This window comes from Lathamus discolor, chromosome 5 (genome assembly GCF_037157495.1).
Source record: "Lathamus discolor isolate bLatDis1 chromosome 5, bLatDis1.hap1, whole genome shotgun sequence".
NCBI lineage: Eukaryota > Metazoa > Chordata > Aves > Psittaciformes > Psittacidae > Lathamus > Lathamus discolor.
Window position 1 is genome coordinate 67,951,238 of NC_088888.1, and position 14,568 is coordinate 67,965,805.

The 14,568-nt window shown below is 37.9% G+C and overlaps 1 protein-coding gene across 7 annotated transcripts in view; it reads right to left on the reverse strand.

The window, feature by feature from the left end:
• GRIK2 (glutamate ionotropic receptor kainate type subunit 2) overlaps positions 1-14,568 on the reverse strand; it is a 405,316-nt gene that overhangs the window by 15,096 nt on the left and 375,652 nt on the right. The window lies entirely within an intron of this gene.

Here is a 14,568-nt window from a genome sequence, read left to right on the forward strand (position 1 = left end):
CACTTAGTCTCTTGGTCTCAAACATCTTCATGTCCAACTATTATATCCAGGCAAACATTCATCTTTCAATTTCCATCAGGCTTTTAATTACGCCACACTAGATTTAGTCTAATATGCACAGATCTATAGGGTGTTGCTTCATAGCTTTTTACCCTAAAACTAATCCAAGGTCTGATATATAACAAACATTTTATATTATTTATTAAAAGAAGAAACAACAATTTATGCTTCAGGACCACAAAAAGTCTCTATTTGACAGATTGTCAGGCACTTAAGATGCCTTCCAAGCATGCAATTAATTATTAACAGTACCAGGTAGCAATGCATTTAGAAAGATAAGGCTGAGTGTGTTTGGATAACAGGGGTGTAAATTTTAATATTTTAATGTATTTCTTTGTCATAATTCACTATTCTAAAATAATAATAAATTTGTAGGTTTTGAACATTTCAATATTTCAAGGGGCAGTTCAAAGGGAGGTGTCACATCTTTTCATGTCATCTACTCTCTTTTTCTTTATATACTACACAAGGAGTTTGCAATAAGTATTTTAAAATCTACATCAATTAATGAAAAATGCCAGTGGAGAAAGTTTTCCTTTTCTGAATGTTAGGGACTAAATCAAATCAGTTAGAAGTGATTTCTATGTTAAAATTTGTGTAATGTTAAAGGAAAGAACAAAGACATTATTTTTCTTCTCCTCCCTTGAAAACAGTAACAAAAGATTCTTCATTAATGTGGTTAAGAATTACCAGGGGGAAAAAAAAGGCAGATGAAAAGGCATGGCATCCTCTCTTTCATGTGCTATGGATGCAATTCTACAAAGAACTCTTCCTCTTTTTCTGTCATAATAATGTTACTTACTAGCTATAATTTTTAGTGCTTCCTTTGGCTGAGTAGTAAAATGTATTTTCATTAACTTGATAACTTTTAAAAAAATGCTCAGCATCCTTTAGAGAAATGCTGCCTATTTGATTATTTCATGTACTGTGATCAGCTATGAAGAAGCTGAAGGAATACATAGATAGGATATTTTATACTGTTCATAATCTTGGAAAACATAAATTTTCTTTTGGAATTTCTTTCAATTTATTCTTAATTTGTTTGATTTCTTCTTATATATCTATAGCTTATCATGAGAACAAAGCCAACAGCAGAGGGTTGCTGTACCAGCATGGAAGTAAAACATAGAAAGAACCATTAATTACAAATCACTCTGGGCTTTTCCTTTATTCCAGAATAATAGGTGGGAAAAGGTGGCCTCAAAGCATTTAAGCGGCAAGAAATTGTGCTTTTATCATCTATGCTTCAAAAACAGTGATGCTTTGTATTAGGAACTATACTGTGTTTACACAGGACTACTCTCTTGTGCATGCAGGGGCTTAAGTCACACCATTTCAGGTGATCCTGATTATGCTGAAACTGCAGAATTCTATACCTGACACATTTCTTCAGTGAGATTGAAGAAGGAAAGTGAGTAGTCCACAGAAGCCTGGGGAAGTGTAAGTGCACCCTGTAATATCTTGGGGATATTTTCAATGTTACACTGCTTATAAATATTTAACAACAACATCTTAAATAACATTAGATTCTAAGAAATAATCTTAGAACTAGTTTAAGCCATCTTCCGATCTGACAGGCTGCTTTCTAATGAAATGGATTTGCATTTCATTTCCACACTTTCTGTTGGTCTAAATATAGGCACTACCAACTATTCTTCATGTATTATGCATATATTCTAGGGACCAGATTTGCGCGTATACAGTTCTAGTCCATTTGAAGCACTTAAAAAAATTAATTGAGGAATTCATAGACCAAAACCATAAAGCAAAGACAAATCCTACCTACAATTAGTTAGGCTTACGAGGACTGCATTAGAAGCATGCAGTTGATAGTGATTTAGTTCAACAGTATTTGTGTCTCTTGCTGTTGATAATTTGTACATTTTTGCACAAATAGCTGTGAAGGGGACTGATTACTGGGTTTTTGGTGTTTCTCCTGCAATATTTCTATTTGTTATACCTTATTCTATCGTCTTAAAAGTGGTAATCTCATAAGTAAGGATCAATGTGGGATGACCAGCATTTTATACTGCTAGTGTTAAATTAAACAATTAAAATTTTATACCCATGAAAAAGCAAGCATTCAGTGTTGTAGTCTATTTTATTTCTGAATGACTTACAATGTTCTAAATTCATTGATTCACATTTTGCATCAAATAATGAGCTAACATAACAATCTAATATTTGAAATAAAAGTAATTTTTAATGCTGTTTAAACTGATACAAGTAGTTATTAAGAGAATAAAACAAGCATAACAACAATTTTATTTACTAAGCTTTTATTTGCTTCCTGATTTTTTTCTGAAGCAAGCTCTAATTGCAAGTCCCTGCAATGTCAAATCCACTTGAAGTGGCTAAAAGTATCATTTCATCTGTGGATTACAATGGTAGCATACAAAAAGGAGAGAAAATAGATAATATGAATAATGCATCCAGATTACACTTAGAATGTTAAAACTGTTTTATTTTCAGAAATGAAAAATATTCAGCAAGTAAATGTAAAAGATTTTTGACATTTACTGATAATTTTCCCTATCATTCTTCATGTATGACATGAGTAGACAATCATTCATCATGAGTGAAAGATGAATCAAGTCGTTACATAAGGTGCTGCAGGAAGGCCATGCCCTGTTTTTTTCACTTTTTAAAAACAGAATTATTTCATATGAGAGCATTTACTGCTCAAGAGAAAAAAATAAAATGAAAACAAAAACTGTAAGACTCCAAGAAAAATGTGTACGCATGCATTTGCAAAGTAAATATGGTAAGAATAAAGAGTAAAGCAATACAGCAGAAGCAATAAAAACAAAAGAGAGAATAAAATTCTGCTTTGTGAAGAAATGCAAGCTTCACATCTCAACTTTCATAGAATCATAGAATAGTTAGGGATGGAAAGGACCTTAAGATCACCTAGTTCCCCTCCTGCCATGGGCAGGGACACCTCACACTAGATCATGTCTCCCAAGGCTTTATCCAACCTGGACTTGAACACCACCAGGGATGGAGCATTCACAGCTTCACTTAGCAACCCATTCCAGTGCCTCAACACCCTCACAGTAAAGAACTTCCTCCTTATATCCAGTGAAAACTTCCCCTGTTTAAGTTTTAACCCATTACCCCTTGTTCTATCACTACAGTCCCTAACGAATACTCCCTCCCCAGCACCCTTGTAGGATCCCTTCAGATACTGGAAGGCTGCTATGAGGTCTCCTCATGGCCTTGTCTTCTCCAAGGTGAACAGCCCCAACTTCTCAGCCTATCTTCATGCGGAGGTGCTCCAGTTCTCTGATCATCCTTGTGGTCCTCCTCTGGACTTGTTCCAACGGTTGCATGTTGTTGTTGTGTTGAGGACACCAGAACTGTTCACAATACTCCAAGTGAGTTCTCACGAGAGCAGAGTTGAGGGGCAGGATCACCTCCTTTGACCTGCTGGTCATGCTCCTTTTGATGCAGCCCACTATGCGGTTGGCTTTCTGGGCTGCAAGCTCACACTCCCCGCTCATGTTCAGTTTCTTATTGACCAACATCCACAAGTCCTTCTCCACAGGGCTGCTCTGAATCTCTTCTCTGACCAACCTGTAGCTGTGCTTGCGATTGCTCTCACCCAGGTGTAGGACCTTGCACTTGGAATGCTTAAACTTCATAAGGTTGGCATCAGCCCACCTTACAAGCTTGTTAAAGACCCTCCGGATGCCATTCCTTCCCTCCAGCGTATCAACTGAACCACACAGCTTAGTGTCATCAGCAAACTTGCTGAGGGCGCACTCAATCCCACTGTCCATGTCACTGACAAAGATGTTGAGCAAGACTGCTCCCAACACCGATCCCTGAGGGACACCACTCATTACTGGTCTCCAGATGGACATTGAGCCATTGACCAGAACTCTTTGCATCTGGCCATCCAGCCAGTTCTTTATTCACCAAGTGGTCCATGTATCAAATTGATGTCTCTCCGATTTAGAGACAAGGATGTCGTGGGGGACAGTGTCGAATGCTTTGCACAAGTCCAGGTAGATGATATCAACTGCTCTACCCCTGTCCATGAGTTCCATAGCCCCATCATAGAAGGCCACCAAATTGGTCAGGCAGGATTTCCCCTTAGTGAAGCCATGCTGGTTATCAGAAACCACCTTGTTGTTTCTCATGTGCCTTAGCATGCCTTCCAGGAGAACCTGCTCCAAGATTTTGCCAGGCACAGAGGTGAGGCTGACTGGTCTGTAGTTCCCTGGGTCTTCCATTTTCCCCTTCTTGAAAATGGGGGTTATATTACCCTCTTTCCAGTAGTCAGGAACTTCACCTGACTGCCATGATTTTTCAAATATGATGGACAGTGGCTTAGCAACTTCATTTGCCAGCTCCTTCAGGACCCACGAATGGATTTCATCAGGCCCCATGTTCAGGTGCATGTTCAGATTTTTAAGATGGTCTCGAAACAGATCTTCTCCTACAGTGGGCCTAAGGTGTTCATTCTCATAGTCCCTGCATCTGCCTTCCAAGAGTTGGGTGGTGTGGTCAGAGCCTTTGCCAGTGAAGACCGAGGCAAAGAAGTCATTCAGAACCTCAGCCTTCTCCAAACCCAACGTAGTCAGTTCTCCCTATCTTCCAGAGAGGACCCACATTGTCCTTAGTCTGTCTTTTATTTGCAATGTATCTATAGAAACTCTTCCTATTATCTTTCACATCCCTAGACAAGTTTAATTCTATCTGGGCCTCAGCTTTCCTAACCTGGTCCCTAGCTTCCCAGACAACATCCCTGTATTCTTCCCAGGCCGCCTGTCCTTGCTTCCACATTTTATAAGCCTCTTTTTTCCTTTGAATTTTCCTCAGCAGCTCCTTATCCATCCAAGGAGGTCTCCTGGCCCTCCTGCTCTACTTCCTTCTAGTTGGGACTCAACACTCCTGATCTTGTAGCAGGTGATCCTTGAATATCAACCAATAGTCGTAGGCCTCCGCTGCCCTCTAGGGCTAGATCCATGGGGAACCTTCCTAAGCACGCTTCTGAAGAGGCCAAAGTCTGCTCTCTTGAAGTCCAGGGCAGTGAGCTGGCTGCATGCTCTTCTCACTGTCCTCACTGATCCTGAGGATCTCAAACTTGACCATCTCATAGTAGCTACAACCAAGGCTGCCCTGGAGCATCACATTTCCAACCAGCACTTCCCTGTTAGTGAGCACGAGGTCAAGCATGGCACCTCTCCTTGTCAGCTCCCCCATTACTCGCAAGAGGAAGTTATCTTCCACACAACCGAGGAATCTCCTGGATTGCTTGTGCTGGTCTGTACAATCTCTCCAATAGATATCAGGGTGGTTGAAGTCCCCCATGAGGACAAGCATCTGCGAGCGTGAGGCTGTTCTTATCTGTGTGTAGAGCGCTTCATCTACAGAGTCCTCTTCATCAGGCAGTCTGTAACAGATCCCCACAATAATGTCCCCCATCGCTGTTCTCCCTTTAACCTGACCCACAAACTCTCTGTTAGCTGATCACCTGTCCTCAGACAGAGTTCCATACTCTCCAGCCTATCCTTACCATAAATAGCAACTCCCTCTCCCTGTCTGCCAGGCCTGTCTTTTCTAAAGAGCCTGCAACCTTCCATTCCAACACTCCAGTCACAGGAGCCACCCCACCATGTTTCTGTGATACCAATGATATCATATCCCCATACAGGTTCACACATCTCTAATTCCTCTTGTTTGTTCACCATACTATGGGCATTTGTATAGAGGCATCTAAGCCGAGCTCCATAAGAAGCTGAAATATTTCTACGTTGCTTCGAGCATTTATTGTAGGTGCTGGCAACTGACTGGGAGTGCTGGGATGGAATGATGGTCCACTCCCCTAACACATCTAGTTTAAAGCTTTCTTGACCAGCCTGGCAAGCCTCCTGCCAAAACAGCTCTTCCCCTTGGCTGGCAGACCAGTTCCACTAGCCTCCAGTAGACCTGGACTCCCAAATCAAGTCCCGTGTTCTAAATACCCAAACCCCTGACTATGGCACCACTGTTTCAACCTGCCAAGTCCGCCTAGCCTTTTTAACGTCTTCTCCTTTATTCTGGAGAATTGATGAAAAGACTATCTGAGCTCCAGATCCCCTAACCACCTCTCCCAGGTCTCTATAGTCCTTCTAAATATTCTCCGGGCTACTGCTGTGTATATCACTAGCACCCATATGGAGCACTAGAAATGAGTAATAGTCAGTAGGACTTACAAGACCAGGCAGTCTCTCTGCAACATCCCTGATCCGAGTCCCTGGAAGGCAACACACTTCCCTTGAGACTGGGTTGGGCTGACAGATGGATGCCTCTGTGCCTTTCAAAGTAGAGTCCCCTGCTACTATGACCAACAAACAAAAAGTAAACAAAAAGTTTCAACAGAAGTCAAGCAACTGAAAAAAATCTTACCAATCTGTGCATGGGATAAGACTGGGAGGGGGGAGACCGATGAATATATAGTCTTCCAATGAGTGCAGAGAAAGGGAGAAGTCCAGTGGAGAAATATTTTTATTTTTTCCTGTTTTTCTGGTTTCTACTGCTTTAATTTCTTTTTCAAATAATGAGTGATTCCCATGACAAACTAGGACTGGAGGGCCTACAAGACACACTATATCGTATTTGCTGATCCTGCTCTAGCTGCTGTTTGCAGGAATGAGAATTTCTGCCAGAAGAATCTTAAGACCTTCTGCTATAGATTACAGAGAGCTTAGTGCCTTTCTATGATCCACAAACTCACTAAGGGGTGCAATATTTTTTATTTGCAGTTACCTGTTTATGAAAATTTAAAATAAAAATTAAATTTGCAAAAAACTCTATTTGAAGCATTTGTACAAAACTAATATAACAAAGTCTCAGAAATACTGCAGAATTTATGCATAGGTAAACTTTCTGCCCTGAAGTCTCAGTATGTAAAGATTTATGCGCATAATGATATGTTTAATCATAAATTATGAACACATAAGCTTTTTATACTGAGACTTCACTGCATACAGATTATTGTATTGAAATCCTGCTGATCTGGCTGGTTTTGAAATTGCTTTCTACTAGATTATAATTTAGTAAAATCTCCTGTCTGGTTACTCTTAGGCTTTCTTACTCATTCCACCCAATACAAAATGAGTTCGAGCATATTTGGACCTGTAGAACTGAATTTAACCATAAGTAAATAAAAAGGAAGCATTCTGCTAACTCCATTAAGAAAAAATGAATGAGTAACTTTTTTGTTTCATCATTCCAGGTGCATTTTACCAAAAGAAATCACTATGAATTGTCTGGTATTTTGAAATTTGGTGCCAATGAGACATATTTGCATGTTACTTTTGGTTTCCTACACAGAAAAATGCTTACTGAAAACTCCTACACTACTGACAGACACTTTTTCTCCTGTGATATTATCTTGTTATTGAAACTCCAAAGACTATTCCACTTATCTTGCAACATTATTTCATACTCTGTATGCTTAGCCTAAGTGAAAAAGAAAGGTCATTATAAACACACCATCATACTCAGAACCTAGGTACAAATTTAAGGTCATCAACAACTTTTTCTACTACTGAAATACTTATTGGGAGTAGAAAGCCACATGTAACAGGAAATATATTCCTTTAATATCTAGGTCTCGAAGCTGTATGCAAATATTTTACATTAAACAAAGCAACCAATTCAATTTCTAGCTTTAGCAGTTGAAAGGAAGAAGTACCAAATTCAGTGTGGACCTCAACTCTCATGGCCCCATCAAGATTTACAGATTAAATGCTCTGTCACCAAATTGATTGCATGCTTAGTTAAATCATATTTGAAAGTTTTGTTTGTTATATTGTTCTGTTACCTTTGACCATCAGTTACTATGAGTAAGGTTTCCATTTGTCTTTACCAGACAAAATCTAGCTCAGGCCTTTGGAACAGACATTACTTGTTAGGGGATAGCTGGTGATACAGGATGTGGGCTTCAGTTTTTCTTAAGTGTCATGCATACTGCAGTCATAGGCATAACAGAAATAAGACAGAAGGGATTTCATTTACAGATAACTGTGGAATAGATACCTAGACTGTGAGGAAACACCTGAAGCACCTTCCAGGAATCTGTGGTGTAGTCAGTGGTAAGCAATAGAGACTGACAGTCACAGTTATGTCACAGAAAAAGAACAGGCAGCTCAGGGCACTGGGTATAGGAGAAGCTCTTACTTTAGCTCCACAGAAATGTTTTTCTTGTACAATTCACAGCCACCTCTGCTTTCTAGCTTCATTAACCCTCCCTAATTGGAATGGGAAGGAAGTGATAGAAGGATCAACATAGCTTGATTCGTTTTTCCTGCCTGTAGGTTCAAAAGTCTCGAAGCAACACATGAAGAAAGGAAAAGGATTCTGTCAGTTCCCAGTCCCTGGCTCCATTTTCAAAATCAGCTTGTTTTCTCTTAAGAAAAGACCACTACAGACTCTTTCCAGGTCATGGAGTAACATCATTGCTATAGCTGGAGATTTGATGGATTAAAATTCTTTGGCAATCACACGAAGCAAGCAATACCCACAGTAAAGAGAAGAGCAACTAATCAAAAGAAAAGGAAACTTGACACAGGGGCAGATCCTCATTTAACCCAAAACATGGATCTCAGTTTAATTCCAAGTAAATGAACAAGGCCCATCAATAAATAATACTAATAATACTAAAAAAAAAAATTAAAAAGCCACTGATCAAAAGATGTTCTCTGCAGCAAAATTAGCCACTTCCATAAGAAGTAGCAATTGTTCAGGTAATTTTAAGAGTACGGAACAAACTTAAGATCCTTCCATTAGACCAGGAGAGGGAATTTGATTCTAAATGTAGCTTTGTGATATTAAGTCTTTTAGCTCCTTGCCTCACAGCTGATTTGTTGTTTCATATTTATGAAATGATAAGACATTACAGCATTTTCACTTCTAGAGTACATATGAATTAATAGCAAAGCATCCCAGACACACAGAGTTCAAACACACTTCCCAAGTGAAAACAACTGCTGTATAAATAAACTTTGAGTGGACATTAATTTTTTAAATATAGAAAAGTTAAACACCCAAGAAGTGAGTAATGTTTATATACATTTCTTATTAATTTGTGATTAATGCATTAAAATATGAGATAGATTTAAATATTAACAAAAACTATGCTTCTTACTCTTCTACCATTTGTCATTCTACTTCTGTAGTTCATGGACATTTAGACTTGTGGGCATGAAGAAGCCTCTTTCAAAGTTCTTTAAATACTTCCCATGTTGTGGACAGTATCAGAAATAAATTATAAAGGGGCAGGTCTAATATAAGAAATACTTGCAACTTTAATTTAGGTGTGTTCCATATACATTACATTTTCCATTCTTGTTTTTCTGATTAAAGATGTAGCTCTAAATTTTACTGTTGTTTTCCAAAGGATGTATTGGGATGAAATATTCATCAGGATGGGTTAACATTTCTGATGGAAAAAAAAAAGTGTTTCCTGATTCCAATTGTTAACCCTGACACTTCATGCTGCATTAGGATTATCATATTGTAATATTAGATATTATAAATATTGCATATTCATTAAGCTGCTGTTTCTACAATGGAAAATCCTCAATAGATGTTTGCAGCAGTCTAAGCTACCCCATATCTAATTAAAACTACAAACGTTCAACACAAAATCCAAAGCAAAGCTGTTCACTATTCCTTTATGTATATAGTCACCTTTGAGCAACATGTATGGCTTGGAAAAGGCAAGCTACAATAAATATTTTTAATCAGTATTTTGTTCAAATGTAATCAAAACCCTCTCACAAGTGGTATGTTCTCTAATAGTATTCAGTTGTTCCCAGTCATAATTCCCAGCTCATGCTAATTTCTTGTCATTTCATTATGCAACCATCATCTAAATGTTCATGTAGGTTTATAAATCTGAAATGTAACTAAGAGGGCTCATGTAGCTGAGATTTATTTCATATTAAATTTCTCATAATTTTCCAAATATAACTATGCAACATAACTGATATCAAAATTAGATGAATACAAGGCAGATTTAGGACTACAGTAGCCATTCATGTGTTCATAAGTACTTCTGATTTTAGATATGGGAAGGGTACATCCTTGAATATGTTAATTTGTAACTAGCTTAGCACATATCTATCCTCTATGATGAGTAAATTACAAAAATGCATGTATGATGAGATTCTAAAATTAAGAAGATATAATGATAACAGATTTAATAGTTAATATACTTTATTTTTCTTTATTTCTTTTTGTAGTACCACAATAACTTGAACAGAATGAAGAGGGCTTTTCTTTTTTACTATATTAAATACTCAGTTCATTATTATATTGCTGCATTAGACATGAATATTCTATTCCCTTTTTTAATTTATTTTTATTTAATGCAGTTTAGTTTTATTAGCCCCTCCTCATACTATCATTATAAAGAGCTCTAAATCATGGCTGTTAAGACAGATTAAATACTGAATTCAAACAAATGAAAGTTAGTAACATTTTTCCTAGACTCTTTGTGCACTGTAATATACAGACAGTTTTAAAAGATCATAAGACACTATAATCTTTCTACCTGTGTTGACATGTGCAGCTGCAGAACAGGAAGATACTGTTGTTGAAACCTGTACTGAGAAAATCAGTGATACCACAGTGATACCGTTTTTACCACAGCTAAAAGTATTTCATCTTTATACAGTGTCTTTTAAAAAAACAAACAAACAAAAAAATCTTGTAAACCTGTAACACTCACATACAAATGGCTTGCAAGTACAGCCTCCTTTGTGGAACATACTTGTCTAGTACTGTCCAGCAACAAATAGCTGAATTAAGGAAGTCTGGCAAAATGCTACATGAAGTTCTGCTATACATAAAGATTTTGGGCAGGCAGACAAGAGTATGTTGAAAGACAAGAAAAGCGTAAGGTCATAACAAAAGTGTCAAGACATGAAAGCTCAGTTCATGCTTTTGCAGAATATCCCACCCCCCTGCCAAGCTATAAGGGAAATTCTTAAAATAATTAATTATTTTTTGGGGTTTTTCTTTTTTTTTTTTGTTTTGCCATTAGCTGTTGCATCGGGAGTGAGGTATGAAGTGGTCTTGGGTACATCTAGCTATAGTCTTGGGTACATCTAGCTATAATGCCATCTTAAATACGGGCAATTTTCACTTAAATTACTAAAAAAATCATTAATTAAGCCTTTAGAGTTGTCAGAATTCCTACAAAGTCTCACATTGCATTTATAAGTGATAATAAGTTTCAGCTGATACTGTAATACTAAACGATATTCCATATATTTCTAATTTAAATAAGAGGAGCTGACAGGTTTTTTGTGCAGATTTCTGTTCCCCAATTTGATTTACAAGGTTAAAGTGATTACAGAGGAAAAGCATTTGGTTCTTGGTTGATCTTTGTGAAAAGAAGGCATCAACTAAATATGTGCATCATATATATATATTGAGAATACGAAGCTCAACTATTCAGAGAGTTCTTAAAACCACTGGATTTAAGTGTTTGTTTACTGTGCTGTTTTTCTATAAGGCATCATGACAGCTTCAAAGCCATGGTATCTTTTCATTTATACTAGCCAACTTAGACAAATCTGTCCTCAACAGTGGGAATGGATGAAATACCAAGAATTCACACTTATGAACAGCTTTCAGAATGTTGAATTTCCTTCCTTGTAAAAGGGAATCTCTTAGATGCAGAAAACAAAAAAAATGACCAGTATCTTCTATTTATCCCTTCTGGATGCTAATTCAAATCACTGTTCAACAAGATGGGTCATGATTCTGTAGTTACAAAATTTGAAGTACTTTCCTCACAGAACTATTGCATTTTAGTACAGTGAAAGGCAGAACTTCAGAAGTGTCCTCTGAAGACAGTCTAGACCACTCCACCTCCCCAAGCTACAGCATGTTTGTCAGGGCGTGTTGTTTAGTTAGGTTCAGAATATCTTCAAGGATGGTTACACCACACCATCTCTGGGCAGCCTGTTGTAGTGTCTGATCACCATTATTGTAGTGTTTTTGTATGCGTGTTTCTTTCCTCTCACATTCATATGGTAGTTATCTTATTTCAGTTTGTGCTCTATGCCTCTTGTCTAGTCACTCGGTGCCAGTGAAAAACTTCTGACTCTCTCTTCATTATTTTCCCTCATAAGGTACTTATACACATTGCTCAAATACCCCCTGAGCTGCCTGGTGTCTTTTCTTCAGGCTGAACACTCTCAGCTCTGTCAGTCTCTCCTGTAACCTTCAGAAAGGCTGTGGTCAGTCTGCTTCAAGTTGTTACATATCTCTCAGAAGAACCTTAAAGCATTGAAATTAAACTCCAGAACATTGGGTGAAGGTTGATGCTTAGTCAGCAAGCCTAGGTTGCTGGGAAATGAGATCCCACTTCAAATAGGCATTGAAAAAGGAATATTTAGCCAGGAAATGCAAAACAGACCAAATAAATACCTGATGCTGATGCTTTTTCAGATCAAGAATGCCTAAACCCTTATAAACACTATGTGCTGGTACGCAATACTGTCGTGGTTTGAACCCAACCACAAACCTCGTCCACTCACTCCCCCCCTTCCTGCCCTCCCCCTGCTCCTGGAGGGACGGAGAGGAGAATCAAAAAGAATGCAACTCCCACGGGTTGAGATAAGAACAGTTTAGTAACTAAGGTATAACACAAATCACTACTGCTGCCACCAATAATAGTAATGACAAAGGAAATAACAAGAGGAAAGAATACAACACCTCAACACCAGCCGACCAATAACTCGCCCCACTCCCCCCAGCCGAGCACCGACCGATACCTCGTCCAACCCTGCAGTCCCCCCCTTCCGGGTAACTCCAAGTTACATCCTGGGCATGACGTGCTGTGGTATGGAATACCTCTTTGGTCAGTTTGGGTCAGGTGTCCTGTCTCTGCTCCCTCCCAGCCTCCCCTCCTCCCTGGCAGAGCATGAGGCTCAGAAAGTCCTTGGCCACACCAAACATTCGAGCAGCAACTGAAAACATCGGCGTTATCACCACTGCTCCAAGGCCAAAAGATCAAAACACAGCACTGTACTAGCTCCTAAGAAGGAGAAAAATGACTGCTGCTGCTCAAAACCAGGACAAATACACATTTGTTTCTAATTAGAGGCAACATATTCAGGACAAAGACATTTTATAGATGTAGATAAGTCTTTGACAATGCAATACATACATATGGTCCTAGGCACTCTAACATCAACACTGAAGTTTTAATAATGTCTTTGCTTTAGTTACATATGTTCAGTAAAATCCTACTAGAAACGCTTCTCTAAGGGAGAGTCTGCTTGTAACAGTTACCTGGCAATTTTTTATTGATATAAAGCTCAGCCTTTTAGAATGCCTCTCAGTGCTTCAATATGCTCATACTTCTGAGGTAACTATAAAAAACAGCTCTTTCATCAAAATGTTAGCTACACATTCTTACATTTCAGCAACAATAAATTAACTGCTCAAGCAGCTGAAATTCTCAAATTAGTTTCAATACATGGTTTGACCTGCATAAAAATAAATAACTTGCACCTCTTTTTTTTTTGTGCATTATGTTCAAACTAATGAAGACAAATGTTTTAATTTGTTTAGTTACAGAAGAACTGAAGCTCAGCACTTTTATGCATGTATAAGTGATGAATATTACAGTTCAAATTCTATGAAGGATTACAGATTAAGTGCAGGCAAGCAGAAGAAAAAGGCCTCCTGTGTTGGTACGTGGTTTCCTATTTATTCCTATAGAGACAGATCTCTTCATATCTTATCTCCAAAGACTGGTAAAAATGCACATATTGTGTAATTTGTATGGTCACAAGGTAATAAGTAGCTTCAAGAGAACTAGGCTTTATTAAAAAAAAAAAAACAAACGATTCCTTAGAAATGTCTGGTTTAATTATTAATTTTTGTGATGCTTTAGATTTTGAAAACTATAGGCAGGGCACAATGTTTATATTTAGTACTGATGTTCAGAATGTAAAAATTGTACAGTATTCATTATACTTAATATTTGAAATTAAGTCAGAATATATAATAATATATACAAAAACACATATGCACATTTTCTAAGTAGACAGAACGCTGAACTATAAGATGGAATTTCTTCTCCAGAAGCAGTACTTTACAACAGATAAGTACTGCTCAGATATCCTCAGTGTCCCATGCAATATAAACAGGACATAGCTGCAAAAATCCCGGTAATTATTAAATTGAAATCCAGTGTTGATTGTTCAGTTTAGTATTTTACAGAGGAAATACAAGAATACACTTTAATCAGTGCAAATTTTAAATTTCTGAGTTGTTCAGTATTTTCAGATATGCAGAATTTAGTTTCAGTTATGTTAACCAAGTGTATTGTTAACAATTCTGGGGACTAATTTACCTGTTATTTCTTTCAATTTTAGAACTGCCTGCTTTTTGGAAGAGAAAAGTGATAGAACTTATAAACAATGACATCCCAAGTGCTAGAAAAGAGAAGAGGAGAGGAGAGGGGGAGGAGAGGAGAGGAGAGGAAAAAAA